The 27,213-nt window shown below is 54.4% G+C and overlaps 1 protein-coding gene across 1 annotated transcript in view; it reads right to left on the bottom strand.

Moving 5' to 3' along the window:
* The window catches only part of GNG7 (G protein subunit gamma 7), a 184,056-nt gene that overhangs the window by 25,504 nt on the left and 131,339 nt on the right, over positions 1 to 27,213 (bottom strand). The window contains exon 2 of the mRNA XM_017507475.2: positions 13,881 to 13,920. The gene's annotated coding sequence lies outside the window, so the exon portion shown is untranslated. The remainder of the gene's footprint in view (positions 1 to 13,880; positions 13,921 to 27,213) is intronic.

Genomic DNA, 27,213 nt, shown 5'->3' with positions numbered 1-27,213 from the left:
CGATCTCAGCTCACCGCAACCTCCGCCTCCTGGGTTCAGGCAATTCTCCTGCCTCAGCCTCCTGAGTAGCTGGGATTACAGGCACGTGCCACCATGCCCAGCTAATGTTTTGTAGTTTTAGTAGAGACGGGGTTTCACCATGTTGACCAGCATGGTCTCGATCTCTTGACCTCGTGATCCACCCGCCTCGGCCTCCCAAAGTGCTGGGATTACAGGCGTGAGCCACCGTGCCCGGCCAATTTTTGTACTTTTTAGTAGAGACGGAGTTTCACCATGTTGCCCAGGCTGTCTGGAACTCCTGGTCTGAAGCAATCCACCCACCCTCGCCTCCCAAAGCGCTGGGATGACAGGTGTGAGTCACTGCGCCCGGCTTTGGGTTTTTAATTTGTGCACTGAATGTTTATTACTGACAGCCAGCACGGAAGGGGGGACCTCGTCCTATGACCCGGCAAGGAAGTGAATTCTGGAAGAGCCAGAGTAAGCTTAGACAGCAACTGGAAGCGTCACGACAGACGGCAGGTAGCCGGCATCTCAATTTCAGCCTGGGGAGGCCCTGGGCGGACGAAGCCGTCGTGCTGTGACCTCCACAGCTGTGAGCGCGGGCATGGGCGTTGCTTTAAGCACCGTGCGTGTGGTAGTTGGTTATGCCGTGTATGCAGCTGATACGCAAGGCCAGCATGGGACTGGTTGGGGTTTCCAGGCTGGAGGTCCCCCTGGTGAGCAGGCATGGGTCCCCAGCCTGGGACAGCTTCAGCTCCCACCCACTGTTCGCTGCTCCTGGGCCGTGCTCCACACATACCGTCTCTGCTGTTTTCCTTTTTCTTTTTTTTTTTTTTGAGACGGAGTTTCGGTCTTGTTGCCCAGGCTGGAGTGCAATGGCATGATCTCAGCTCACTGCCATCTCTGCCTCCCATGTTCAAGTGATTCTCCTGCCTCAGCCTCCCGAGTAGCTGGGATTACAGGCATGCGCCACTATGCCTGGTGAATTTTTTGTATTTTTAGTAGAGACGAGGTTTCTCCATGTGGGTCAGGCTAGTCTCAAACTACCGACCTCAGGTGATCTGCCCATTAGGGCCTCCCAAAGTGCTGGGATTACAGGTGTGAGCCACCATGCCTGGCTTCCTTTTCTTTTTTTTGAGATGGAGTTTTACTCTGTCACCCAGGCTGGAGTGCAGTGGCATGATCTCGGCTCACTGCAACCTCTGCCTCCTGGGTTCTAGGGATTCTCCTGCCTCAGTCTCCTAAGTAACTGGGACTATAGGCATCCACCACCATGCCAGGCTGATTTCTTATCTTTTTTGTAGACACAGGGTTTCACCATGTTGGCCAGGCTGGTCTCGAACTCCTGACCTCAAGTGATCTACCTGCCTTGGCCTCCCAAAATGCTGGGAATGAACCACCATGCCCGGCCTCTTTTTTTTTTTTTTTTTGGAGACAGTTTCTTGCTCTGTCACCGAGGCAGGAGTGCGGTAGCATGATCACAGCTCACTGCAGCCTTGACCTCCCGGCCTCAAGAGATCCTCCCACCTCAGCCTCCTGAGTAGCTGGGACTACAGGTGTGCACCACCACACCCGGCTAAATTTTTTTTTTTTTTTTTTGAGATGGAGTTTCACTCTGTCACCCAGGCTGGAGTGCAGTGGCATGATCTCCGCTCACTGCAACCTCTGCCTCCCGGGTTCAAGGGATTCTCCTGCCTCAGCCTCCTGAGTAGCTGGGATTACAGGCATCCGCCACCACGCCTGGCTAATTTTGTAGTTTTGGCAGAGACAGGATTTTTCCATGTTGGTCAGGCTGGTCTCGAACCCCCGACCTCAGGTGATCTGCCCGCCTCGGCCTCCCAAAGTGCTGGGGTTACAGGTGTGAGCCACCTGGCCCGGCCCTGGCTAATTTTTAATATTTTTTTCATTTAGAGCTGGGGCCTGGCTATATTGCCCAGGCTGGTCTCAAACTCCCAGACTCAAGCGATCCCTCTGCCTCCACCTCCCAGAGCTCAGGATCCCAAGCATGCACCCTGCGTGCGCCCAGCCTGCGATTTTGCTTTTACCAGCCCTGAGATGGATGCAGCACTTATAAGACCCCTGAAGACTCAGGTGGCTTCTCCTTGAGCCGAGCAAGCGGCCCCCCACCGCTGCTTCCTGGAAGCCGAACTGGTTCCTGAGCGCGGGAGGCGTGCTCTCCTGATGGCTCAGGAAGTCAGGCTCAGCGAATTCCAGCTCGGCTTCCAGGCAGCTCCACAATGAGGCTGCTGCGCTTTTCCAGTCTGCTCATCAAAGCAGACCCAGCCTTGTGTGGCGCGGCGGTGAGGGCGGTGAGCCCAGCCGGGGTGAGTCAGCCCCCGGGGAAGGTGGCCTTGAGGGCGTCAGGGAGGGGTGGCTGGCCTGCAGCAGCGACGCCTGGTCTTGGGTGGGAACAGAAGCCGCCTTCATCTGGCTTTAAAACTTCCAGACCAGTAGCCTTGGAGCTCACAGAGCTCCTGCACTCTTTCCTCCTGGGGGCAATCCCCATCTCGTCCCACCAAACCTCTGCCTGCCACAAACAAGGGAAGAAAAATAAATCCCAAACGACAAAACCTCCAGCCAGATTTTGCAGGAGCGGGAGACAAAGCTTGAGGTGCAAACATCAGCTCGTCCCGTGGAGGGGTGTCTGCTGCTGAGAACACGGTGTTCAGAGACGGCGAGAGACGGGCTGTTATGTTCAGAGAGGAAAACATCCAAACCCAAACAGAAAGGAATGGTAGTTTGGGAGAGAAGAGAAGGCTCCCAGGCACTGTCCTGCGGCTGGGGGAGCTGAGTGTGCAGAGCTGTGTCCCCGGGCACCTGTGTCCATGTGCGTGCCCGGCGTGAGCACGAGAGCCTCGGCCACGCGCAGCCCTGGGAGCCATGAGGACCTCAGAGCATCTCATGGCAGCCCCTGAAAACAGCGTGCAGGGGCGCGACCTTGGCTCACTGCAACCTCCACCTCCCGGGTTCGAGATTCTCCTGCTTCAGCCTCCCGAATAGCTGGGATTACAGGCACCCGCCACCACACCCGGCTAATTTTTTTGTATTTTTAGTAGAGACGGGGTTTCACCATGTTGGTCAGGCTGGTCTCGAACTCCTGACCTCGTGACCCACACGCCTCAGCCTCCCAAAGTTCTGGGATTACAGGCGTGAGCCACCGAACCTGGCCCATTTTTACCAGAGACAGGGTTTCACCATGTTGGCCAGGCTGGTCTCAAACTCCTGACTTCAGGTGATCTGCCCGCCTCAGCCTCCCTAAGTGCTGGGATTACAGGTGTGAGTCACTGCACTGGGCCAACAGTGGTGCTTAATGGGGGTGACTCAGCCGCATCAGGAAGCCCTGGGCAATGCCTGGGACGTCTGGTTGTGGGGGTTCTCCTGGCAGGGAGTGGGAGTGGGTGGAGGCAGGACCTGCTCAGCACCCGTCAGTGCCCAGCACGGTCCCGCCCCAGAGGAGGATCCCATCCCACTGTCCACAGTGCTGAAGGAGGAGACCCTGAATTAATCTTTTGGGGAAAATGGGGTTCAATCCCTGCCCACAGTAGAGACCAGAGTAAGCTCCCGATGGGGCAGACGGTGTGAACCAGCGGGTCCTCAGCTCCTGGGACTCACCTCCCCTCTCCCTCCACACTCAGGGTGTGGATTTCAATGTGTGCAGCCTCTGGGGACTTCAGCAGGGCAGAGGGTCATGGGACACAGAGTCTTTTGGGGGTCTGTGGAAACCCCTTTCCCTGCGGTTCCACCTGGGGGTGATTCTGCCCACCGGGGGACCCTGGGAAACGTCTGGGGACATCTGTGGTTGTCATAACTGGGGGGAGCTCCTGGCATGGGGCGGACGGAGGCCAGGGACGCTGCTCAGCACCCTGCAGTGCCGAGGATGGTCTCACCCCGGAGAACAACCTGGCTTCTGTGTCTACAGTGCCTGGGGGACACTGGTTTAGACCGCAGAAAGGTGCACACGTAGGCCCGGCAGGGTGGCTCACACCTGTCATCCCAGCACTTTGGGAGGCCGAGGCGTGTGGATCACTTAACGTTAGGAGTTTGAGACCAGCCTGGCCAACACAGTGAAAGCCCACCTCTACTGAAAAAAAAATGCAAAATTAGCCAGGCATGGTAGTGCATTCCTGTAATCCCAGCTCCTTGGGAGGCTGAGGCAGGAGAATCACCTGAACCTGGGAGGTGGAGGCTGCAGTGAGCCGAGACAGCACCGCTATATTCCAGCCTGGGCAACAAGAGTGAAACTTTGTCCAAAAAAACAAAGAAAGAAAGAGGCTGGGTGAGGTGGCTCACACCTGTAACTCTGGGAGACTGAAGCGTGTGGATCACCTGAGGTCAGGAGTTCAAGACCAGCCTGGCCAACAAGGCGAAACCCCATCTCTACTAAAAATACAAAAAAATTAGCTGGGCATAATGGTGGATGCCTGTAATCCCAGCTACTCAGGAGACTGAGGCAAGAGACTTGCTTGAACCCAGGAGGTGGAGATTGCGGTGAGCCGAGGTGGCGCCACTGCACTGCAGCCTGGGTGACAAAGTGAGACTGTGCCTCACAAACAAAACAGACAAAGAAAGCAGCACGCAGCTTTGAGAGCAGACGCAGGGCGTCAGGGTGAGAAGCCGCGGGCGAGGCTCAGGCCTCGGTGTGTCCCCTGGCGGCTGGGATGCAGGCCCCCCACTCCCCACCCTCCGGCCCTGAGAAGGCTCATACATCCTCACCCGGACACCAAAGAGGGGACCACGCAGAACCCCGGGTGCCAGGTTGACATGGAAACTTCCGTACAAGAGGCGCATCTGAGAGCGGCCACACCTGCTTCCCGCTCCACAGAAGCCCTGGCCCCCATCAGCAACCAGCCGAGAACCCCGCAGCCAGGGCAGGCCACCCCCGCCCCACACCTGCAGCCCCTCCGGAGCCAGGTCACCCCAGCAGGGCCTGGGAGGGCGGCTGTGTGCGGGGCCTTCCGTGCTGGCTCTGACCGTTGGTGACTCTGTGACCTCGAGGCAGGGCCGTGGGACCCAGGGCTGCAGTGGCGGGACGGGGGCTCTGCCACACGGAAGGGAGGGCCGTGCCCTGGCTGGAAAACAGCATCTTGTGACTGTCCGTGTCAGCGCGGGCCCTTTGCTCCCGGGCTAAATCGGTCCTCGGGGCAGCTATATTTAGAAGGGGCTAAAGAGAGGGAATGAATGAGGTGCCCGCAAGAAAGTGAAAAACAGACCAGCGGGCAGGAGCTCGGGGCCCAAGAATGAGCCAGCTTGTTCGGACAAAGGGGCCCGATGACAGAGGGTGACGGCTGCCAGCGTGGGTTTGGTCGCCGCGGTGATGGGAGCAGGAGGAAAGAAAAGCTGCTCTCTGTCCCGCCAGGGGTGGGGTCGGCGGGGGTGGGGGATGACCACGGTCATGTGAGCGTTTGCAAGCCCAGGGACTGGAGCCGGGCCAGGACACTGAGCGCCGTGGCTCCTGTCACTCCAGTCCTGGGCTTCCCGGCTGAGGAAATGTAGTCACCCTGGCCCGGGGCCAGGGCAAGGGGCAGCGCCAGCCTCGTGATGGTGGCCCTCGGGAGCTGAAGGGCAGGAGAGGTGAGAAGAGACCAGAGGGCAGCACCGGGCCTTCCTACCCAGGCACAGGTGGGTCTTTCTCCACCCAGGCCCCCCCCAGCAAACTCCTACACATCCTGCAAAGACCCTTCTGAAAAGCCCCTGATCACAACTATCCATGCCCAGCCAGGCTGCACTAAAACCCCTTCCCAGCACACTGGCAGCTCCCTGGATGTTCCTTGTGACATGTGGCTGCTACCCATGACACACATGTTTCTAATCTCACAGCTCTGGGCTCGGAGTCCAGTACCGGCCTCGCCGGCTGCGCCCATTCCTCTGGGCTCTGCAGCAGGGGCCGGGTCGTCCAGACACACACACTGCCAAAGGCAGACCTCGGGCCTGGGCTTCTCTGCTGTGGCCCGTGGGTTCCAGGTCACGTCATCAGAATGGCTGGATGTCACCAGCATCGTGGGTGACAGCTCCAGGACCACCCAACTCCAGCCCTGGTGTTGTTACAAAGTCCCAGAAAACCAGCCAGATGCGGTGGCTCACGCCTGTAACCCCAGCACTTTGGGAGGCTGAGGCAGGTGAATCAGGAGGTCAGGAGTTTGAGACCAGCCTGGCCAACATGGAGAAACCTCATCTGTGCTAAAAATACAAAAGCACTGGGGTGCGGTGGTGCACGCCTGTTATCCCAGCTACTCGGGAGGCTGAGGCAGGAGAACTGCTTGAACCTGGGAGGCGGAGACTGCGGTGAGCTGAGGTCGCGCCTCTGCACTCTAGCCTGGGCAACAGAGCAAGACTCTGTCTCAAAAAATAAAAAGACAACCTATCTTGAGGACAATCTGATTCTAATGTCAAAGATGCTGAGGCTGCCCTGAGACTGAGACACCCTGGTCCAAGGGACGTTCTGGCCAGAAGCGGGCTTTCCTGTGATATGTACATGTTGCTTGCGTCCTGACAGGTTCAAGTGACAAAGCTGGGCAGGCTGAGGCCACCAGAGAGTTTCCTGGGCCCCCACTCCAGACACACACCTTGAATCCTCAATGCCAAGGCAGCTCCAAACCCAAGGGACCCCGTGGGGGCATGAGATCTGGACATCAAGGTTTGGCAGGAAAGCGTCAGGACCCCTGGAGAGAACCCTGACTCCGGTGCTGACCCCACTGCGTCTGACTCAACGCTCAACGCTCAGACACGGCAAAGGGCAAGAAAGCAAGTGTCTTTTCTTTTTTTTCTTTTTTTTGAGATGGAGTTTCACTCTTGTCATCCAGGCTGGAGTGCAGTGGTGCAATCTCAGCCCACCGAAACTTCCCCCTCCTGGGTTCAAGCGATTCTCCTGCCTCAGCCTCCTGAGTAGCTGGGATTACAGGCACACGCCACCACGCCTGGCTAATTTTGTATCTTTAGTAGAGACGGGGTTTCTCCATGTTGGTCAGGCTGGTCTCAAACTCCTGACCTCAGGGGATCTGCCCGCCTTGGCCTCCCAAAGTGCTGGGATTACAGGCGTGAGCCACCGCGCCCAGTCTAAGATGCAGAGGAGGATGTGGAGGGAGGGCTTCAAGGGGGCTGCGTTTTCTTTCTTTTTCTTTTTTCTCTATTTTTTTTTTTTTTTTTGGGAGGGAGTCTCACACTGTTGCCCAGGCTGGAGTGCAGTGATGCAATTTCGGCTCACTGCAACCTCTGCCTCGTGGGTTCAAGTGATTCTCCTGCCTTAGCCTCCCGGGTAGCTGAGAGTACAGGTGCCCGCCACCACGCCCGGCTACTTTTTTGTATTTTTGGTAGAGATGGGGTTTCGCTGTGTTAGCCAGGATGGTCTCGATCTCCTGACGTAATGATTCGCCTGAATCGGTCTCCCAAATGCTGGGATGACAGGCATGAGTCACCGCCACCGCTGGGGCTGTGTTTTCTTCTGGAGGTTCACACGGGGATTTGTGATGCTAGGCAGGGAATTTCAGTCTCTCCTGCAGAACCTTCTGGAGAGGCACCACTGCAGCGACCAGAGCCGCAGCCACCAGGCACCAGGCACGAGGCACCAGCTGACCAGGAGGGAGGACCCGCAGGGCCGTGTGTTTGGGGTCAGCCGGCAGGCCTGGGGTGAGGGCGGGGGTGCCGGGACTGGCATGCTTGGTGTGCACAAAACTCCTGTGACTGAGTTCATCTTCACCTCTGTCCCAAGATGAGGTTTTGATGACACGCATGGAATTTCTAACAATGAGATGGAGTGTGTGGTTTTGCTCACGCTTACATCCCCTTTTCTCGTCTATCCAAATTCCATTACGCCTTTTCTTGCTAATGCAGAAGCTTGGCCAAGTCCTGGGCTGCCCCAGGAAGCGCTGAGGTCTCCTGCAGCCCTCGGTGGAAAGGGGAAACGTGGCTGCCTCGGGGCTGGGCGCCCTGACTCTCAGGATCCCTGCAGGACGGGGAAAGAGGGTTCGGGTTGAAACCGGCTCAGAGGAAGTGGGTAGAATGTAGAAGGTGCCACGGCAGCTGCTGGGAGTCGCCGTCTCATCCAGCCCCCCGGGTGACCCTTCTTGCTGGCTTCTTTTGAGACGGAGTGTTGCTCTGTCACTGAGAGTGCAGTGGCGTGATCTCGGCTCACTGCAACCTCTGCCTCCTGGGTTCAAGTGATTCTCGTGCCTCAGCCTCCTGAGTAGCTGGGACTGCAAGCACGCACCACTACACCTGGCTAATTTTTTGTATTTTTAGTTGAGACGGGGTTTCACCGTGTTGGCCAGGCTGGTCTCGAACTCCTGACCTCGTGATCCACTTGCCTTGCATCCCAAAGTGCTGGGGTCCCAGGCGTGAGCCGCCGCGCCCGGCCTCCCCATCCTACTTTCTCTGTCTGGGAATCTCAGGGCTCTAGGGACCTCCTAGGAGTGGAATCACACAGGGCGTGTCCTTCTGTGCCTGGCGTCTGTCACCGAGCCTGAGCTCCTCGAAGTGCATCCACACAGCGGCTGGTGTCAGAGCCGCCGCTCCCGGTCGCGGCTGAATTGGGTTCTGGTGCGTAGCGGGACACTAGAGTTGTTTTTGGCTGTTCGGAATCTCACTGCTGTGAACATAGGTGTGCAAATCTCACTTTGTTTTGTAAACTCTGCCTTCTCCTCTGCCTACCTTTTCTTCTTCTTCTTTTTTGAGATGAAGTTTCGCTCTTGCTGCCCAGGCAATGTGCAATGGCGCGATCTCGGCTCACTGGAACCTCCGCTTCGGGGGTTCAAGTGATTCTCCTGCCTCAGCCTCCCGAGTAGCTGGGATTACAGGCGTGCGCCACCATGCTCGGCTAATTTTGTATTTTTAGTAGAGTTTCTCCATGTTGGTCAGGCTGGACTCGAACTCCAGACCTCAGGTAAGCTACCTGCCTCGGCCTCCCGAAGTCCTGGGATTATAGGGGCCCACCACCAAGCCTGGCTAATTTTTGTATTTTTTGGTGGAGCCGCGGTTTCACCATGCTGGCCAGGCTGGCCTCGGACTCCTGATCTCAAGTGATCCACCTGCCTCTGCCTCCCAAAGTGCTGGGATTACAGGCAGGAGCCAGTGTGCTCGGCCTCCTCTGCTCACATTCTCACCAGGCCCCAGTCGCTGAGACTGTCCCCCAGGGAGCGTGACCATGGCCCTTCTGGGCTCTGAGGGGCCTGTGCAGATGAGCAGGTGGCCCGCATGGCCTGAGAGGCCGGCAGCTGCTCTGTGGCCAGAGTCTCATGACTCCAATCCCTCTCCGCCTCTGACGTGCCCCCGGGCCTTAAGCATCTTTTGGCTGCCAAGCCTCAGTTTCCCCATCTATAAAATGTGGACAATGAGCCCTGCTCCTCCCCAGGGATCCTGGGAGAACTAAAGGACTTGCAGCAGTGGGCCTGGCCTGCAGGGGGCATGGGAGAGGTGTCTGCTGAGTCGCTGAGTGGGGGGATGCCGAGGACCAAGGAGGAGTCCATGGTGGGGATGGCCGGGCGGCTGGGAACAGGGCCAGCGGGCTTAGCCAGGGCCCCACGAGAGCTGCCTGATGTCATCACTGGATGCTCCTGTCATTCCTTCCAGCAGATGCTGCCGCGTAGGGACGTAATCCCGTGGCACGTGGCCACGTGGCTGGCGGCTTGAGCCTGACGCCTGGAGACACCAGAGCCCAGCCTGGGCAGCTCTGTGCCACCTGCCATCCAGCCAGCACCTGCGTGTCCCAGGGGACTGGGCTCAGGGCGGGCTCCGGGGACCTCACACTGGTCAACTGACCTCCAGCAGAGGAGCTCTGGTCTCCCCGTCAGGAAAACAGGAGGGAGGGCAGGGACCCCTGCTTCGTTCATAGAGGAGGATGTGAAAGGGTCGCTCGAGACGCCGTGGGCACGTGGCCACCCCTCAGCAGCCGTCACTCTCTTCGTCATCGTCCTGAGTGTCAGGTGTGTGGGGCCCGGGCTAGAGTGAGGCCATGAGGCAGTCACCTTGGGGGCAAAATCGAGGGGATGCCGAAAAGCCCGGCCATGCTGCTCAGTCACGTTTCCATGCAGCCTTTCACTCCTTGCATGTAAATATAAATAAACCCACGTATTTTCTATAAGTATTTCTAAAAATTACTTTTATAATATTTATGAATTTATACACATATTTATTTTTATATATTTATAAATCCATATATTTACAAATAAATACAAATATATATAAATAAATATATAAATGTATTTTTATAAATATATAAACGTATTTTTAAAGAAATACATAAACATAAACAAATATATGTATTTATAAATACATATATTTGACACCGAGTCTTGCTCTGGCCCCTAGGCAGGATCTTGGCTCACTGCAACCTCTGCCTCCTGGGCTCAAGTGAGTCTCCTGCCTCAGCCTCCCAAGTAGCTGGGATTGCAGGCACCCGCCACCACGCTCAGTTAACTTTTTCATATTTAGTAGAGATGGAGGTTTTGCGATGTTGGCCAGGCTGGTCTTGAACTCCTGACCTCAAGTGATCCACCCACCTCGGCCCCACCAAAGTGCTGGAATTATAGGCGTGAGCTACCGCACCCAGCCTATTTATTTATATATTTTAAGAGACAGGGTCTTGCTCTGTCCCCTAGGCTGGAGTGCAGAGATACGATCATAGCTCACCACGGCCTTGAACTCCTGGGCTCAAGCAATTCTCTTGCCTCAGTCTCCTGAGTGGCTGGGACTGCAGGCGCCTGCCACTGGCCCCAGGCAGCGGACGCTACCATCAGATTGTTGGTTCTAGGATACAGGGTAAAGTCCCCCACCCCAAACCAGCCCTGCCTCCACCTCACCATCAAGCCCCTTGAGGGTCCTGAGATCAGGGGCTAGAAGCCCATTCCCAACCGAAATCACTTTCTTTCTTCTTCTTTTTTTCTTTTTTGGTGAGACGGAGTTTTGCTCTTGTTGCCCAGGCTGGAGTGCAGTGGCGTGATCTCGGCTCACCGCAACCTCCGCCTCCCGGGTTCAAGCAATTTTCCTGCCTCAGCCCCCCGAGAAGCTGGGATTACAAGCATGAGCCGCCATGCCAGGCTAATTTTGTATTTTTAGTAGGGACAAGTTTCACTGTGTTGGCCAGGCTGGTCTCGAACTCCCAACCTCAGGTGATCTGCCTCGGCCTCCCAAAGTGCTGGGACTGCAGGTGTGAGCCACGGCGCCCGGCCACGAGAGTTGCTTTCTGACTGCTTTCCTTCTCGAATAGATCATGGGATATGTGGAAATTATGTACGATAATCTTCAACTGCCAATGGGCCCAGGACGGAACCACAAAGGAAATTGGAAATTACCCTGACGCGAAGGATGGCAGAAATGCAACCTAACCTCGACGTGTGGGATAGGGCGCTGCCCGTGATCACCTGCAGGGAAAAGGGAGAAAGATCTCAACTCCACAACCTCACCCTACACCTTAAGGCAGGGGTCTGAAACCCCTGGGCCATAAACCCGTACCTCCAGTCTGTGGCCTGTTAGGAACCGGGCTGGATGGGTGAGAGGTGGCCGAGTAAACCTAGGTCCTTCTGTATTATTTTTTCTTTTTGAAACAGAGTCTCACTCTGCCGCCCAAGCTGGAGTGCAGTGGCGCAATCCCGGCTCACTGCAACCTCCACCTCCTGGGTTCGAGCGATTCTCCTGACTCAGCCTCCCAAGTAGCTGGGACTGCAGGTGCTCACTACCATACCTGGCCAGCTTTTGTATTTTTAGTAGAGACGGGGTTTCATAATGTTGATCAGGCTGGTCTTGAACTCCTGACCTCGTGATCCACCCGCCTCAACCTCCCAAAGTGCTGGGATTCCAGGCGTGAGCCCCGGCGCCCAGCCCAGGGACCATCTAGTTGTGGGAAACCAGCTCCTGGCTCCCACTGATCCCACATTAGGGTAGGCTGTGGAATTATTTTATCAGACATTACAATGTAATAATAATAGAAATAAAGTGCACAATGAAAGTTAGGCTCTGGAATCATCCCCAAAGCGTCCTCCCCTCTCCCCCACACCCGCCTTCCCCAGGGAAAAAGCTGTCTTCCGCGAAAACGCTCCCTACTGCCAAAACGTTTGAGGGTGGCTTGCCTTAAGGAACCAGCAAAGTTAGGACGAAGGCAGCCCCACGCCAGCAGGAGGAAGGAAACTGTAAAGATCTGAGCAGCGATAACGAGACGAGAAAAACTGTTGAATCCACGAAACCAAAAGTTGGTTCTCTGAAAAGTGCTGTGAGATTGACAAACTCTTAGCGGGGCTGACCAAAAGCAAAACCAAAAAAAAAAAAAGGAAGTAAGATGCAAATAATCCAAGCAGAAACGAAAGGCAGACGTTACTGCCAACCTTATGGAAATAAAAAGCATGGGCAGAGCACGCCGTGCCATTATGAACAGGTAGGACACCCAATGAGGTCACCTGTGTGCAATGGACAGGTTCCTAGAAAAACAGGAATGAAACAGATGGGCGTGGTTTCGGGTTCCACTCCTGCCTCTTAGGTACTGATTCAGATGCCAGGGTGCTGCTCAGCATTTGTACATATATAGATCTTCTTTCTTTATTTTAGGGACCTGGTCTCACTCTTTGCCCAACCTGGAGTGCAGAGGTGCAATCACAACTCACTGCAGCCTCCACCTCCTGGGTTCAAGCGATCCTTCCGCCTCAGCCTCCCAAAATGCTAGGATCACAGGCATGTGCCACCACACTGGGCACATATATATATATTTCTTTTTTTTTTTTTTAAGAGACCAGGTTTTCTTGCTCCGTCACCCAGGCTGGAGTGCAGTGGTGCAATTATAGCTCACTGCAGCCTCAAACTCCTGGGCTCAAGCAATCCTCTTGCCTTGGCCTCCTGAGTACCTGGGACTACAGGCGTGCACCACTCTGTATACATATATATATGTGTGTGTGTGTGTGTATAAAATATGTATAATATATATGCATATATTTTATACACACTGCCCCTTCCAGCTCCAACGCAGCCTCCCATTTTGTGGACATGGAGGCCCAAGGCAGGCAGAGGCCCCTACCTTGCTGAGTGTCTACACTGGCCGAGGTCACGGAGCCAGGACTTGCACACATATAAAATATATATATATATATATATATATATATATATTTTTTTTTTTTTTTTTTTTTTTTTTTTTTTTTTTTTTAATAGAGATGGGGTTTCACCATGTTGGCCAGGCTGGTCTTGAACTCCTGAACTCAGGTGATCCGTCCACCTCAGCCTCCCAAAGTGCTGGGATTACAGGCGTGAGCCACCGCGCCCAGCCTATATTATATATATTTTATACACACACACACACACACACACACACACATATATATATATTACATATATGTTTTTTGTTTTGAGACAGAGTCTGGCTCTATCTCCCAGGCTGGAGGGCAGTGGCGTGATCTCGGCTCACTGCAACCTCCGCCTCCCAGGTTCAAGTGATTCTCCTGCCTCAGCCTCCCGAGTAGCTGGAATTACAGGCGCCTGCCACCACGCCCTGCTAATTTTTGTATTTTTAGTACAGATGGGGTTTTGCCCTGTTGGCCACGTTGGTCTCAAATGCCCAACCTCAGGTGACCTGCCTGCCTGCCTGGGCTTACAGGTGTGAGCCACCGTACCCGGCCGCTTTTATATTTTGGTATCTATATTCTTGTGTAATCTTTGCAACCTTCCTGCAGAACAGAGAACGTCATCTGCACGGCAGACAGCTAACAGGAACCCACCCAAATGGGGCAGAGCTGCTGGAAGGGGATCTGGGATTTGAACTCAGGTTTCCTGGCTCTGAGCCCGGAGCCTTTTTATGGGATGACTCAGCCTCCCGATGTGTCAGGCACACATGAAAGACTGAGGCTTATTTGTTCCTTTTTCTAAAAAACAAGAGATTCCAAGCCCGTGAGGTAAGAGAGAATGCCACATACCTTTTTTAGTTTCCCCAGGAATCACCGCGTGCTGCACGCCCTGTCGCCCTGTTTAAAAAAGGAGAGAGAGAGAAGAGCGTGGTGACATATTTTTTACTTACAAGGAACTCACAGAGCTGTCTCCAGCTGTTCCTGGAGACCCATGCTGCTGGCACCAGAAAATGAAGCATGGGAATTCCAAACACCCGTGCCCTCCGGAGGAAGCGGGGGCAGGATTGGCTTTATTCTTTACCAGCGATCCGTTCGGAAAACACATGGAAGTTTCTCTTGCAGGAAAACCGGGCAGATGATCTTCTAGAAACTCGTGTTAATCCATTGCAGAACAGCGGCGCCCCAACCCCACCGTCAAAGTCCGGTCCATCAGACACACCAGTGCAAGAAAAACAAAATTCCCTGGAGCGGAGCCCTCCCGTGGAATACTTGGGTGTTTTTCCATCTCTGATTTCTAGTTTCATGGAAGCCACGTGCCAGGCAAAGGGAGAGGTGGAAAATGGAAACGGGGGGGGGAGGGGAGGGGGCAAACCAATTAACCCCGAATGGTGGAAGTGACAGGTATACCGGGCCAGGAGGTCAACGGGAAGGGAAGGATGGCTCCATGGGCCTGTGACAGGCCTTGGGTGTGGGCTGGGCTCCGGGGTGTGGGGTGGGCTCTGGGGCGTGGGGTGGGCCTGGGCCCTGTGGAGCTGCTGTTTTCCATGGAACGGAATCCTCTGCTCCAAGCCGGACCCAGGATCGAACCAGGTGCCACATCCGTCTCTGCTGCAGAGGGCACAGATTGTGGGGAGGCCATGGGGAGCACCCTGATGGTCTTTCCTGACTCCCTCCAAGGCCTGGAGGGAGAGGCAGGCAGCAATCTGCCCCCTCCAGCTCCAACGCAGCCTCCTATTTTGTGGACAGGGAGGCCCGAAGCAGGCAGAGCCTCCTGCCTTGCTGAGTGTCTACACTGGCCGAGGTCACGGAGCTAGGGCTTGCACACAGTGAGGCCAGATGCCTGGTTCTGTCCCTCTGGATAGGCCACTACTGCTTTGCTGCTGAGTCGCCGGCCCCACTTTGACAAGCCAGGGGCTGGCTGGGCGCGGTGGCTCACGCCCGTAATCCCAGCACTTTGGGAGGCCAAGGTGGGCGGATCACTTGAGGTCAGGAGTTCGAGACCAGCCTGGCCAGCATGGTGAAACCCTAGCTCTACCAAAAATATAAAAATTAGCAGGGCGTGGTGGCATACGCCTGTAATTCCAGCTATCCGGGGGGCTGAGGCAGGAGAATCACTTGAACCTGGGAGGCAGAGACTGAAGTGAGCCAAGATCGCGCCACGGCAGTCCAGCCGGGATGACACACTGAGACTCTGTCGCAAAAAGAGGAAAAAAAAGGAGAAGCCAGGAGCTGCACCACTCTCAGCCCTAAGGGAGCCCTGTCCAGCGCAGCGGGCCTCGCCCTGCAGTAGGCTTGCCCAGGGAGGTCAGCAGATGCCCCGGCCCCAACCCAGGCCCAGCTTCCTGAGCTGCTCAAGGCCGGGCTGGGCCGGTTTCACGTGGCCGAGGCTGTTTCCCTCCTGCCCCGAAGGTCCCCTGTGGTCCCCGAAGCCGGCCCAGCCCCTCTTCCTTCACAAACATTTGCCGTTTCCACAAACCAATGGGGTTTTTTCCACTGACACAAAGAAGAGCCATGCGGGCGATGCTTCTGGGCTGGAGTCGGCTGGAGTCGGGGCCATGCACACATCACACTTTCTCAGCAGCCCTACGCCCCAGGGGCTGTGACGGACGCCAGGGACGCTGAGGTCAGCGGGAGGCCTCCCACCCTGCAGCCCAGCTGGGGAGGCCGAGTCCTGGCTCTCCCGGAGGCTCCAGGGTCTCAGCTGCAGGGAGGAGGTGGCTGCACACGCACGTTCTCTTAAGCCAGGGTCTCACCCTGCACCCAGCATCAGGGACACCAGCGCCAGATGGTTCTCTGGGGCGGGGCCATCCTGGGCTCTGCAGGGTGCTGAGCAGCATGCCCGGCCTCTGTCTGCTTCATGCCAGGAGCACCCGCAGATGGGATGGCCACAATGTCCCTAGACACCACCCAGGGTCGCCTGCGGGGGCAGAATCACTCCTGTGAGAGCCTTGACCTCTTAGTGACCTATAGACAGCCAGGGCACTGCCTCCCCTCCCAACTCTAGACACAGACGCACATACACACACACATACACACACAGACACACAAACACACACACACATGTACACACACAGACATGTGCACACACACATGTACACATTCACATGCGCGCGCACACGTGCACACGCAAAGACACACGTGTACACACAGTCACATGCACACACACACGGTCACACAGACACACAAACATGCACACACGGACACGTGCACACAGACACATGCACACATTCACACACACATAGACACAGACACATGCACACACATTCACATGCATGCACACATGCACAGACACATACACAGTGCACATACATTCGCATGTGCACAGGTGCACAGACACGTGCACACAGAGGTGTACACGCAGACATGTGCACACACACGTGCAAGCATAGTTGCACAGGTGCACGCACATACAGCCACGTATGTGCACACACGCACAGGCACACTTGCACACACACGTGTGCACACAGACATGGACACAGAGATACACATGTGCACACACGCGCAGGAGCGACAGCCTCCACCCAGTCCTGCCTCTAAAGCAGGGCCCCGCTAGCGAACACGCACAGACTCAGGAAACGAGTGACTTCAGGATTTTCCTCCCTCCTGCCCAAAGGCGCCTGCGCTGTAGAAGACTCAGAGAGGCCCTGGCTAGCCGGGTCAGCCAAGGGATCGTAGCACCATGCCACCGCAGAGAAAGAAGGGAAATTAGACTTCTGCCCCGTCACAAACTGCCAATAAGAGCGATGTCCCTAGGCAAACCCTGTGTTACCTCAGCTCCTGATCCATAGAATCAGGATGGTGGCCGAGATGCTGGAGCCACCTCACCTGCACCCCTGGGTCAGCCGCAGAATGCACAGGACTTCAACCCTGCCCCAGGCCATGCGCCTGGGGAACCACAGCTCCTCATTCTGTGGGGGTGACTCGGTGCATTTCTCTCGGGCTTGCTTTTAGGCGGCTGGAAAGAATCGTTTTTCATCAGCGCACTGTATTATTTTCATCCTCCTTGCCATCGATGGGTGCCGTCTCTTTTTTTTTTCTTTGAGACAGGGTCTGTCACCCAGGCTGCAGTGCAGTGGCGTGATCACAGCTCACTGCAGCCTCAACCTCCTGGGCTCAAGCGATCCCCCCTCCTCAGCCTCCTGAGTAGCTGAGACCACAGGTGCACACCACCACACCCAGCTAATTTTTATTCTTGTAGAGATGAGGTTTTGCCATGTTGCCCAGGCTGGTCTCAAACTCCTGGGCTCAAGTGACGCTCCCACCTTGGCCTCCCAAAGTGCTGGAATGACAGGTGTGTGTCACTGCACCTGGCCAGCAAAGAGCTTTTAAAGGCAGAGGATCAAACTATGTATGGAACCTCAATTTTTAAAAATAAGAGGGTGTGTGAGGAATGGATAGGGTGCCGGGGTGGTGGATGCTCCTTTCCTTATGAGATGTTCAGATTTCGTAAAATTAAGTTATATAGTTTTCTTTCTTTCCTCTCTCTCTTCTCTCTTTCTTTGACAGACTGTTGCTCTGTCGCCCACAAAGGAGTGCAATGGCGAGATCTCAGCTCACTGCAACCTCGCCCTCCTGGGCTCAAGCAGTCCTCCTGCCTCAGCCTCCCGAGTAGCTGGGATTACAGACACCCACCACCACGCCTGGCTAATTTTCGTATTTTCAGTAGAGATGGGGTTTCACCACATTGGCCAGGCTGGTCTCAAACTCCTGACCTCAAGTGATCACCTCACCTTGGCCTCCCAAAGTGCTGGGATTATAGGTGTGAGCCCCCGCACCCGGTCAGTTATTAGTCACAAAGAAGATATATATGTATGTATGTGTATATAAACACACACACTTATACACATAGACACATACACTGCCGATTTGATTCTCATTCTTTGCGGTGGGGTTTAGTTTGTGAATTCCGAATCACGACACCCAGAGAATATTCTTGCAGGGTTAGTTTCCTTTGAGTTTCAGGAAAGTTTCCTTTGCTTTATCTGATCAATACATGACCTTGTTCTGTGTGTTTTTCTTTCTTTCTTTTTTTTTTTTTTGAGACAGGGTCTCACTCTGTCGCCCAGGCTGGAGTGCAATGGTGCAGTCTCGGCTCACTGCAGCCTCCATCTCCTAAGCTCAAGCGATTCTCCTGCCTTGGCCTCCAGAGTAGCTGGGATTACAGGTGCCCGCCACCACGCCCAGATTTTGTATTTTAGTAGAGACGGGGTTTCTCCATGTTGGCCAGGCTGGTCTTAAACTCCTGACCCTAGGATCACAGGTGCGAGCCAATGCACCTAGCCTAATTTTTGTATTTTTTTTTTTGCAGAGACGAGGTCTCTCTATGTGGGATCCCAGGCAGGAGCCCCCACGCCCAGCCTGGTATGTCCTTTTAAAGGCGCCTTCTCGAGTGCCCATCGAAGACAGGGCGTGTGGAACAGGACAGCTGCTCTCTCCCTCCTGCCTGAGCCAAGCTTCTCCCTCCTATCAGTTCCTCCGTGAGGTCCCAAGGAACACAAGATGGGGCCTCAGCTCGATGCGTGGGGCCTCTGCAAACAGCAGAGCCACCACCAAGAGCACAAAAACTCAAACCCCGCGGCTCGCTCGACTGAAAGGACGCGGTCCACCTGGGGTGAGGGGAACGGGAAGGCGGAGCGCGGCCTCCACTTTAATTTCTCTTTCTTTTTCTTTTTGAGACGGAGTCTGGCTCTGTCACCCAGGCTGGAGTGCAATGGTGCGATCTCGGCTCACAGCAACCTCTGCCTCCTGGGTTCAAGCACTTCTCCTGCCTCAGCCTCCCGAGTAGCCGGGATTATAGGCATTGTGTCACCACTGCTGGCTAATTTTTGTATTTTTAGTAGGAACGGGGTTTCTCTACGTTGGCCAGGCTGGTCTCGAACACCTGACCTTAGGTGATCTGCCCGCCTTAGCCTCCCAAAGTGCCGGGATAACAGGTGTGAGCCACCGCACCCGGCCACGATTCTAATTTTTATCCCTCTGCGCATGTCCCAGGATGGCAGGGAAAGTGCCCCAGGCGTTGATTTAGGGTTCACAAATAAACACCATCAAGCAGGTGAATCTGCAGACACAGACTCCATGAACGATGAGGGGGACTAGAGAACAGACCCAGCCTGTCCCTTGCACTCCTCAGTGTGTGCAGGGCCTGGCAATGGCAGGAAGGAGGGGACCGCCTGGGACCCCACATCACCCCACCCCACAGGTCTGTCTCACACCGGCCCTCAGGGCTGATCCTCAGGAGGGGAGGTCCGGCCCTCTTTAGGGGGCCCAGGGAGGACCCCTGTACCCCCCATTATCTTTGTTTTTTATTTTTACTTATTTTTTAGAGACGGGGTCTCGCTATATTGCCCAGGCTGGAGTGCAGTGGCTATTCACAGGCGCGATCCCACTACTGATCAGCACGGGAGTTTTGACCTGCTCCGTTTCCGACCTGGGCTGGGTCACCCCTCCTTAGGCAACCTGGTGGTCCCCCGCTCCCGGGAGGTCACCGTATTGATGCCGAACTTAGTGTGGACACCCGATAGGCATAGCGCATTACAGCCCAGAACTCCTGGGCTCAAGCGATCCTCCAGCCTCAGCCTCCTGAGTAGCTGGGACTACAGGCACGTGCCACCCTCCCGGCATATTTTTTATTTTTTATAATTTTTTTTTTGAGATGGAGTCTCGCACTGTCACTCCGGCTGGAGTGCAGTGGCATGATCTTGGCTGACTGGAACGCCAACGCCCACTTCCCGGGTTCAAGCAATTCTCCTGTCTCAGCCTCCCGAGTAGTTGGGATTACAGGCACCTGCCACCATGTCCAGCTAATTTTTTGCAATCTTAGTAGAGACAGGGTTTCACCATGTTGGCCAGGCTGGTCTTGAACTCCTGACCTCACACGATCCACCCACCTTGGCCTCCCAAACTGCTGGGATAACAGGCATGATCCACCGCACCTGGCCTGTACCTCCATCTTATTTCTCTGTCCTACTCAGCCCTTCCCTTGGGGCAGTAATTCTCGTCTAGGGGTGGCCCTGCCCCCAGGGGACCCTGGGCGATGGCTGGGGACATTGTGGTTTTCACGAATTGGGGGTGCTCCTGGCATGGAGGGTGGAGACCTGGGACGCTGCGGTGCCTACACCCAGCTCTGATGTGCACAGGGCCCACGGGGGACCCTGAATTCATTATTTGGGAAAAGGCTGGGCATGGTGGCTCACGTGTCATCCCAGCACTGCAGGAGGCTGAGGCGGGTGGATCACCTGAGGCAGGAGTTTGAGACCAGCCTGGCCAACGTGGTGAAACCCCGTGTCTACTAAAAACAAAAATTCACCAGGAGTGGTGGTGAGCGCCTGTAATCCCAGCTACTCGGAAGGTTGAGGCAGCAGAATCACTTGAACCCAGGAGGCAGAGGTTGCAGTGAGCAGAGATGGTGCCACTGCACTCCAGCCTGGGCGACAGAGTGAGACTCCGTCTCAAAAAAGAAAATTATTTGAGAAAACAATTGAGTACAATTTCTGCTCACAGTGGGCACCTGAATAAGCTCCTGATGGGGCAGACGGTGTGAACCAGGGGGACCCCAGCTTCTGGAACTCACCTCCTCTCTTCCTCCCCACTCAGGTGTGGATTTCAATGTGTGCAGCCTTCTGGGACCTCAGCAGGGCAGAGGATCATGGACATAAAGTCTCTTGGGAGGTCTGTGGAATCCCCTGACCCAGGGGGGTCTCAACCAGGGCAATTCTACACCCTGGGGACACTGGGCGATGTCTGTGGACATCTGTGGTTGTCACGACTGGGGGGTGCCCCTGGTATGGACTGGGTGGAAGCCAGGGACCCTGCTTAGCACCCTGCAGTGCCCAGAGAGTGATCCACACCCCCGTGTCCATGGCACGCCGGGGAGACCCTGGTTAAGGGTGTCACAGTTGTGGTTCCATCAGCACTACTGCCCTTCTGTGCCCGGGAGGTGCCCTGCCCTCCCCTGGCCCCTTCCTCTCTGCACCCCGGCCTGTGTCTTTGACCCTTTCGGCTCTCAGCACTTTTACTTTTTTGAGGTGGAGTTTGACTCTTGACCCCCAGGCTGGAGTGCAATGACATGGTATCAGCTGACTGCAACCTCCACCTCCCAGGTTCAACCGATTCTCCTGCCTCAGCCTCCCGAGTAGCCAGAATTACAGGCATTCGCCACCACGCCCAGCTGATTTTGTATTTTTAGTAGAGACGGGTTTCTCCATGTCCGTCAGGCTGGTCTCGAACTCCCGACCTCCGGTAGTCCGCCCGCCTTGGCCTCCCGAAGTGCTGGGATTACAGGCGTGAGCCACCATGCCTGGCCCTCTCAGTGCTCGGGGACACAGTGCCCACAAGAGCCTCTCTCAGAAGGACAGAAATTACATGGGCTTCTTTCTCTTCTTTGCACTCTGAAAAGCACCTGAGAGCAAAGTGCCCAGCAGAGGCCGCTTCCCCGGGGCGGCCCGAGAAACAGGAAGCCCTGCTTCTGAGTGTCGCCAGCTCTTCTGGGAGACCCGGGGGGAATCCCCTTCCTCCAACCTTTCTCCGAGAAGTTTCTCTGCATTCTGCTTCTCAGAAAGAAACTGGGGTCTGGGGCAGGCATTCACACCCTCTGCCCACTCAGGGGTTCACAGTGACACCCTTGGGATCCACAGGTTCACACAGGGGCTGGGCCCTGAGTCACTGCAGCCCCAGAGCTGCCGGGGTCCCCACCTGCTCAGCCCCAGGAACACACATCTACAGCGGGTTCCTTTTTCTTTGCTTTTCTCTTTCTTTCTCCTCTTTTTCCTTTCCTTTCCTTTCTTCCTTTCCTTTCCCCTTCCTTCCTTCCTTCCTTCCTTCCTTCCTTCCTTCCTTCCTTCTTTCCTTCCTTCCTTCCTTTCCTTTCCTTTTTTTCCTTTTCTTTTTTTCTTTCTTTCTCTCTTTCTTTCTTTCTTCTTTTTCTTTTTTTTGCTACAAGTTAATTCCAATATTTAAAAAATTTTTATTTTCTCCCCCGACTCCCCACTCCACTTTCTTCCTGACAGAGGCTTGCTCTGTGCCCAGGCTGGAGTGCATTGACATGATCTCGGCTCACCATAACCTCTGCCTCCCGCATTCCAGCGATTCCCCTGCCTCAACCTCCCAAGTAGCTGGGATTACAAGTCCCCACCATCGGACGCTTGGCTAATTTTTGTATTTTTAGAAGCGAACGGGTTTCCCCACGTTGGTCAGGCTGGTCTTGAACTCCTGACCTCAGGTGATCCACCTGCCTTGGCCTCCCGAAGTGCTGGGATGACAGGTGTGAGCCCCTGTGCCCTCCCCTTTTCCTTTTCTTTTAAATGATGAACACTCACGATTTCTGTTCAGCTGAAAGCTACACTCACTTTCAACACCTACAGCAGGGTTTTCCCTGCCCTGGGCACTGTGGACATTGGGGCCGGATGCTTCTCTGGGGTGGGGTCGTCCTGGGCACTGCAGAGTGCTGAGCAGCGTCCCTGCCTCCACCCACTCTGTGCCAGGGGCAGATGCTCCCAGACATTACTGAGTGTACCCTGGTGGGGGGCAGAATCACTCCCAGGGTACGCTGGAATCTTAGGTGATTTCATAGACCCCAGTAGACTCTGAGTCCCACGATCCCCTGCCCTGCTGAGGTCCCATGAGGCTGCACACATTGAAATTCACACCTGAGTGGGGAGAGAGAGAGAAGGAGAGTCCCAGGAGCTGGGGTCCCCTGATTTACACCATCTGCCTCATCAGGAGTTTATTCTGGTGTCCAGTGTGAGCAAGGGACAGATTCAATTTTTTTTTGAGATGGAGTCTTATTCTGTCAGCCAGGCTGCAGTGCAGTGGCACGATCTCAGCTCACTGTAATCTCCTCCTCCCGGGTTCAAGTGGTTCTCCTTCCTCAGCCTCCCAAGTAGCTGGAATCACAGGCGCTCAGCTAATTTTTGTATTTTTAGTAGAGATGGGGTTTCACCATCTTGGCCAGGCTGGTCTCGAACTCCTGACCTCGTGATCCACCTGCCTCAGCCTCCTAAAGTGATGGGATTATAGGCGTGAGCCACCGTGTCAGGCCAGATTCAATATTTTTTCCAATAATGAAGACAGGTCTCTCTGGCTCTGCACTCTGGACACTGTAGCTGGACTGTTCTCTGGGGTGGGGCCGTCCTCCGCACTGTAGGGTGCTGAGCAGCGTCCCTGGCCTCCACCCGCTCCATGCCGGGACCACCCCCGACTCGTGAAATGTCCCCACACTCTACTCAGGATCCCAAGAGAAGCACTCCGAAGCATTATTGAGGTAACACTTTTGTTTTGTTTTGAGATAGGGTTTCATTTCTGTCACCCAGGCTGGTGCCATCTCAGCTCACTGCAAACTCTGACTCCCGGGTCCAAGTGATTCTCCTGCCTCAGCCTCCCGAGTAGCTGTGATTACAGGCGTGCACCACCATGCCTGGCTAATTTTGGACTTTTTAGTAGAAATGCTGTTTCACCATGTTGTCCAGGCTGGTCTTGAATTCCTGACCTCAACTAATCTGCCCACCTCGGCCTCCCAAAGTGCTGGGATGACAGGCGTGAGCCATCACCCAGCCTAGTCATACTTTTGAACCCTTCAGTGGGCTCATTTTCAGTGTAAATTTTTAGCCTAACTGTCAATGGTCAAGTTATTTAAACTTTCCCACCCAAGCTTCCTTGGTCCAGAGAGGATTTGAAGCTCATACGTGTGCAAACAACACAGCAACACCGCAAATCAAGGAATGGAGGAAACGGGGGAGGTGGGATTTGGGGGTGGGGGGGTGGGGTGGGGGAAACAGCAGGGAAAAACCAGATGGTTAGCCAGTGGGAACGGTGATCGCGTACGTAAGGGCTGGCTCCTGTTCGTTCTAAGTGTAGGGAATTTTCAACTCAAGAAAAAGAAGGCTGGGCGCGGTGGCTCACGCCTGTAATCCCAGCACTTTGGGAGGCCGAGGCAGGCGGATCACCTGAGATCAGGGGTTCAAGATGAGCCTGACCAACATGGTGAAACCCCGTCTCTACTAAAAATACAAAAATTAGCCGGGCGTGGTGGTGGGCGTCTATAATCCCAGCTGCTCCAGAGGCTGAGGCAAGAGAATGGCTTGAATCGGAGAGGCAGAAGTTGCAGTGAACCAAGATCACGCCATTGTACTCCAGCCTGGGCAACAAGAGTGAAACTCTGACCAGACAAGGTGGCTCACGCATGTAATTCCAGCACTTTGGGAGGCAGAGGCAGGTGGATCATGAGGTCAGGAGTTCGAGACCAGCCTGGCCAACATAGTGAAACTCCATCTCAAAAGAAAAAAAAAAAATCAGGCCAGATGCTCATGCCTATAATCCCAGCACTTTGGGAGGCCAAGGTGGGTGGATCATGAGGTCAAGAGATTGAGACCATCCTGGCCAACATAGTGAAACTCCGTCTCTCCTAAAAATACAAAAATTAGCTGGGCATGCTGGGGCGTGCCTGTAGTCCCAGCTTCTCGGGAGGCTGAGGCAGGAGAATCTCCTGAACCTGGGAGGCGGAGGTTGTGGTGAGCCGAGATCGCGCCATTGCACCCCAGCCTGGCGACAGAGCGAGACTCCATCTCAAACAAAACAAAACAAAAATAAATAAATAAATAAATAAATAATAGTAGAAAACAACAATTTAAAAGTTAAAAGATCAAATTCCACCATTACGGAGCTTTCTGTGCAGAGTGTGAGGGGAAAGGAGGCATTCTTTTTATTTATTTATATTTTACTTTCAAGAAGAGATTCTTTTTTTTTTTTTTTTTTTTTTTTTTTTTGGGGTTTTTTTTTTTTTTTTTTTTTTTTTGAGACGGAGTCTCATACTGTTGCCCGGGCTAGAGTGCAGTGGCTCGATCTCAGTTCACTGCAACCTCTGCCTCCCGGGTTCAAGTGATTCTCCTGCCTCAGCCTCCCAAGTAGCTGGGATTACAGGCACCTGCTATCACACCCAGCTAATTTTTTGTATTTTTAGTAGAGATGGGGTTTCACCATCTTGGCCAGGCTGGTCTCGAACTCCAGACCTCATGATCTGCCCGCCTCGGCCTCCCAAAATGTTGGGATTATAGGCGTAAGCCACCACACCCAGCCCAAGGACGGATTCTTAAGACCTACAAATAGTCAATCATCTTGTATGTCACAGGTGGTAGATCATGAGCACACTTTTCTGTAAATGATCAGAGAGTAGATACTTTGGATCTGGGGGCTGGAAGGTCTCTGTGGACACTGTTTACCTCTGCCCAAGTAGTGAGAAAACGGCTGTAGATTATATGTAAATAAGTGGGTGGGGCTGTGTGCCAATAAAACTTTATTTGTAATAACAGGCAGAGGGCCAGATTTGATATGTGCACAGGGGCTGTGTCTGCAGAACCCTGAGCTGCAGGAAAGAACAGCCTCTAAAGTTAAGGACTGGCAGTTCCTCAAATGGTTAAACATTTCTGTGAGTAGACGAGGGATAAAATTTTTTTAAAAAAAGGTTAAACTTAGTTTCCATGTGACCCACCAATTCCAGTCCTAGGTATCTGCCCGAGAGAACTAAAAGTTACATCTACACAGAAACATGTATAGGAAAGTTCACAGACGCATGAGTCATAACAGGCAAAAGTGGAAACAGCCCAAATGCCCCTCAGCAGATGAATGGTAAGCATGATGTGGTCCATCCGTTCAATGGGATAGTATTCAGCCATCAAAGGAACGAAGCTCGGACACAGGCCACGGCAGGGACGCACCTTGAGGACGTCACGCCTGGTGAGAGCAGCTGGACACAAGAGACCATGCATTTCTTTTTCTTTCTCTCTCTCTCTCTCTTTTTTTTTTTGAGACGGAGTCTCACTCAATTGCCCAGGTTGGAGGGCAGTGGTGCCATCTTGGCTCACGGCAACCTCTGGGTTCAAGCAATTCTCCTGCCTCAGCCTCCCAAGTAGCTAGGATGACAGGTACCTGCCGCCTCGCCCAGATAATTTTTGTATTTTCAGTAGAGCTGGGGTTTCATTGTGTTGGCCAGGCTGGTCTCGAACTTCTGAACTCAGGTGATCTGCCTGCCTTGGCCTCCCAAAATGCTGGGATTGCAGGCATGAGCCACAGCACCCCACCATGTAACAACATTTCTTTTTTCCTTTTCTTTTTTTTTCTTTTTTGAGACAGAGTCTTGCCCTGTCACCCAGGCTGGAGGGCGGTGGCACAATCTCGGCTCACTGCAACCTCCCCCTCCTGGGTTCCAGCGATTCTCCTGCCTTAGCCTCCCAAATAGCTGGGACTACAGGTGCCCGCCACCACACCCGGCTAATTTCTATGCTTTTAGTAGAGATGGGGTTTCACTGTGTTGGCCAGGCTAGTCTTAAAATCCTGACCTCAGGTGATTTGCCCACCTCGGCCTCCCAAAGTGCTGGGATTACAGGCGTGAGCCACCGCGCCCGGCCATGTGATCCCATCTCTATGAAATGTCCCGGACAGGCCCATCCACAGAGACAGGGAGGGAAACCTTAGGTGCTGTGGGCTGGGGGAGGGGAGAGAGAGTGACTGCTGATGGGGTTGGAGCTTCCTTCTCGGGAAGGAATGTTCTGGTCTGATGGTGGTAATGGTTGCACAACCCTGCGAATATACCGAAAACATTATTGTGTAACTTAAATGGGAGAGTTTTATGGGATGTCAATGACATCTCGACTAAGGGGGGAAAAAAAAGGAATTAAGAGAGATGTCACAGCAGAGACAGCGTCCTAGCTCAGAGGGGCAGCGTGGGTGTGAAGATGGAGGTAGAAAGGCTGTGGGAGCTGACTGCACAGAGGCCCAGGCTGGGACAGCACCCTCAGTTCAGAGCTGGGATGTGGGTGTGGAAGGGTGCTGGGGACAGGGGGCTGATGGCCACAGCCAGGTCAGAGTCGGTTAAAAGCTGCCTTGAGCCCGGGCGCAGTGGCTCATACCTGTAATCCCAGCACTTTGGGAGGCTGAGGCGGGTGGGTCACCTGAGGTCGGGAGTTCAAGACCAGCCTGGCCAACATGGTGAAACCCCAGCTCTACTAAAAATAGAAAAATTAGCCAGGAGTGGTGGTAGGCACCTGTAATCTCAGCTACTTGGGAGGCTGAGGCAGGAGAATCACTTGAACCTGGGAGGTGGAGGTGGCAGTGGGCCGAAATTGCGCCACTGCACTCCAGCCAGCCTAGGTGACTGAGAAAGACCTTGTCTCAAAAAGAAAAAAGAAAAAAA

Source organism: Cebus imitator, unplaced genomic scaffold (assembly GCF_001604975.1).
Source record: "Cebus imitator isolate Cc_AM_T3 unplaced genomic scaffold, Cebus_imitator-1.0 Scaffold375, whole genome shotgun sequence".
Classification (NCBI taxonomy): domain Eukaryota; kingdom Metazoa; phylum Chordata; class Mammalia; order Primates; family Cebidae; genus Cebus; species Cebus imitator.
The sequence above is the reverse complement of the archived record's forward strand: the minus strand, read 5'-3'. Positions and strand labels throughout refer to the sequence as shown.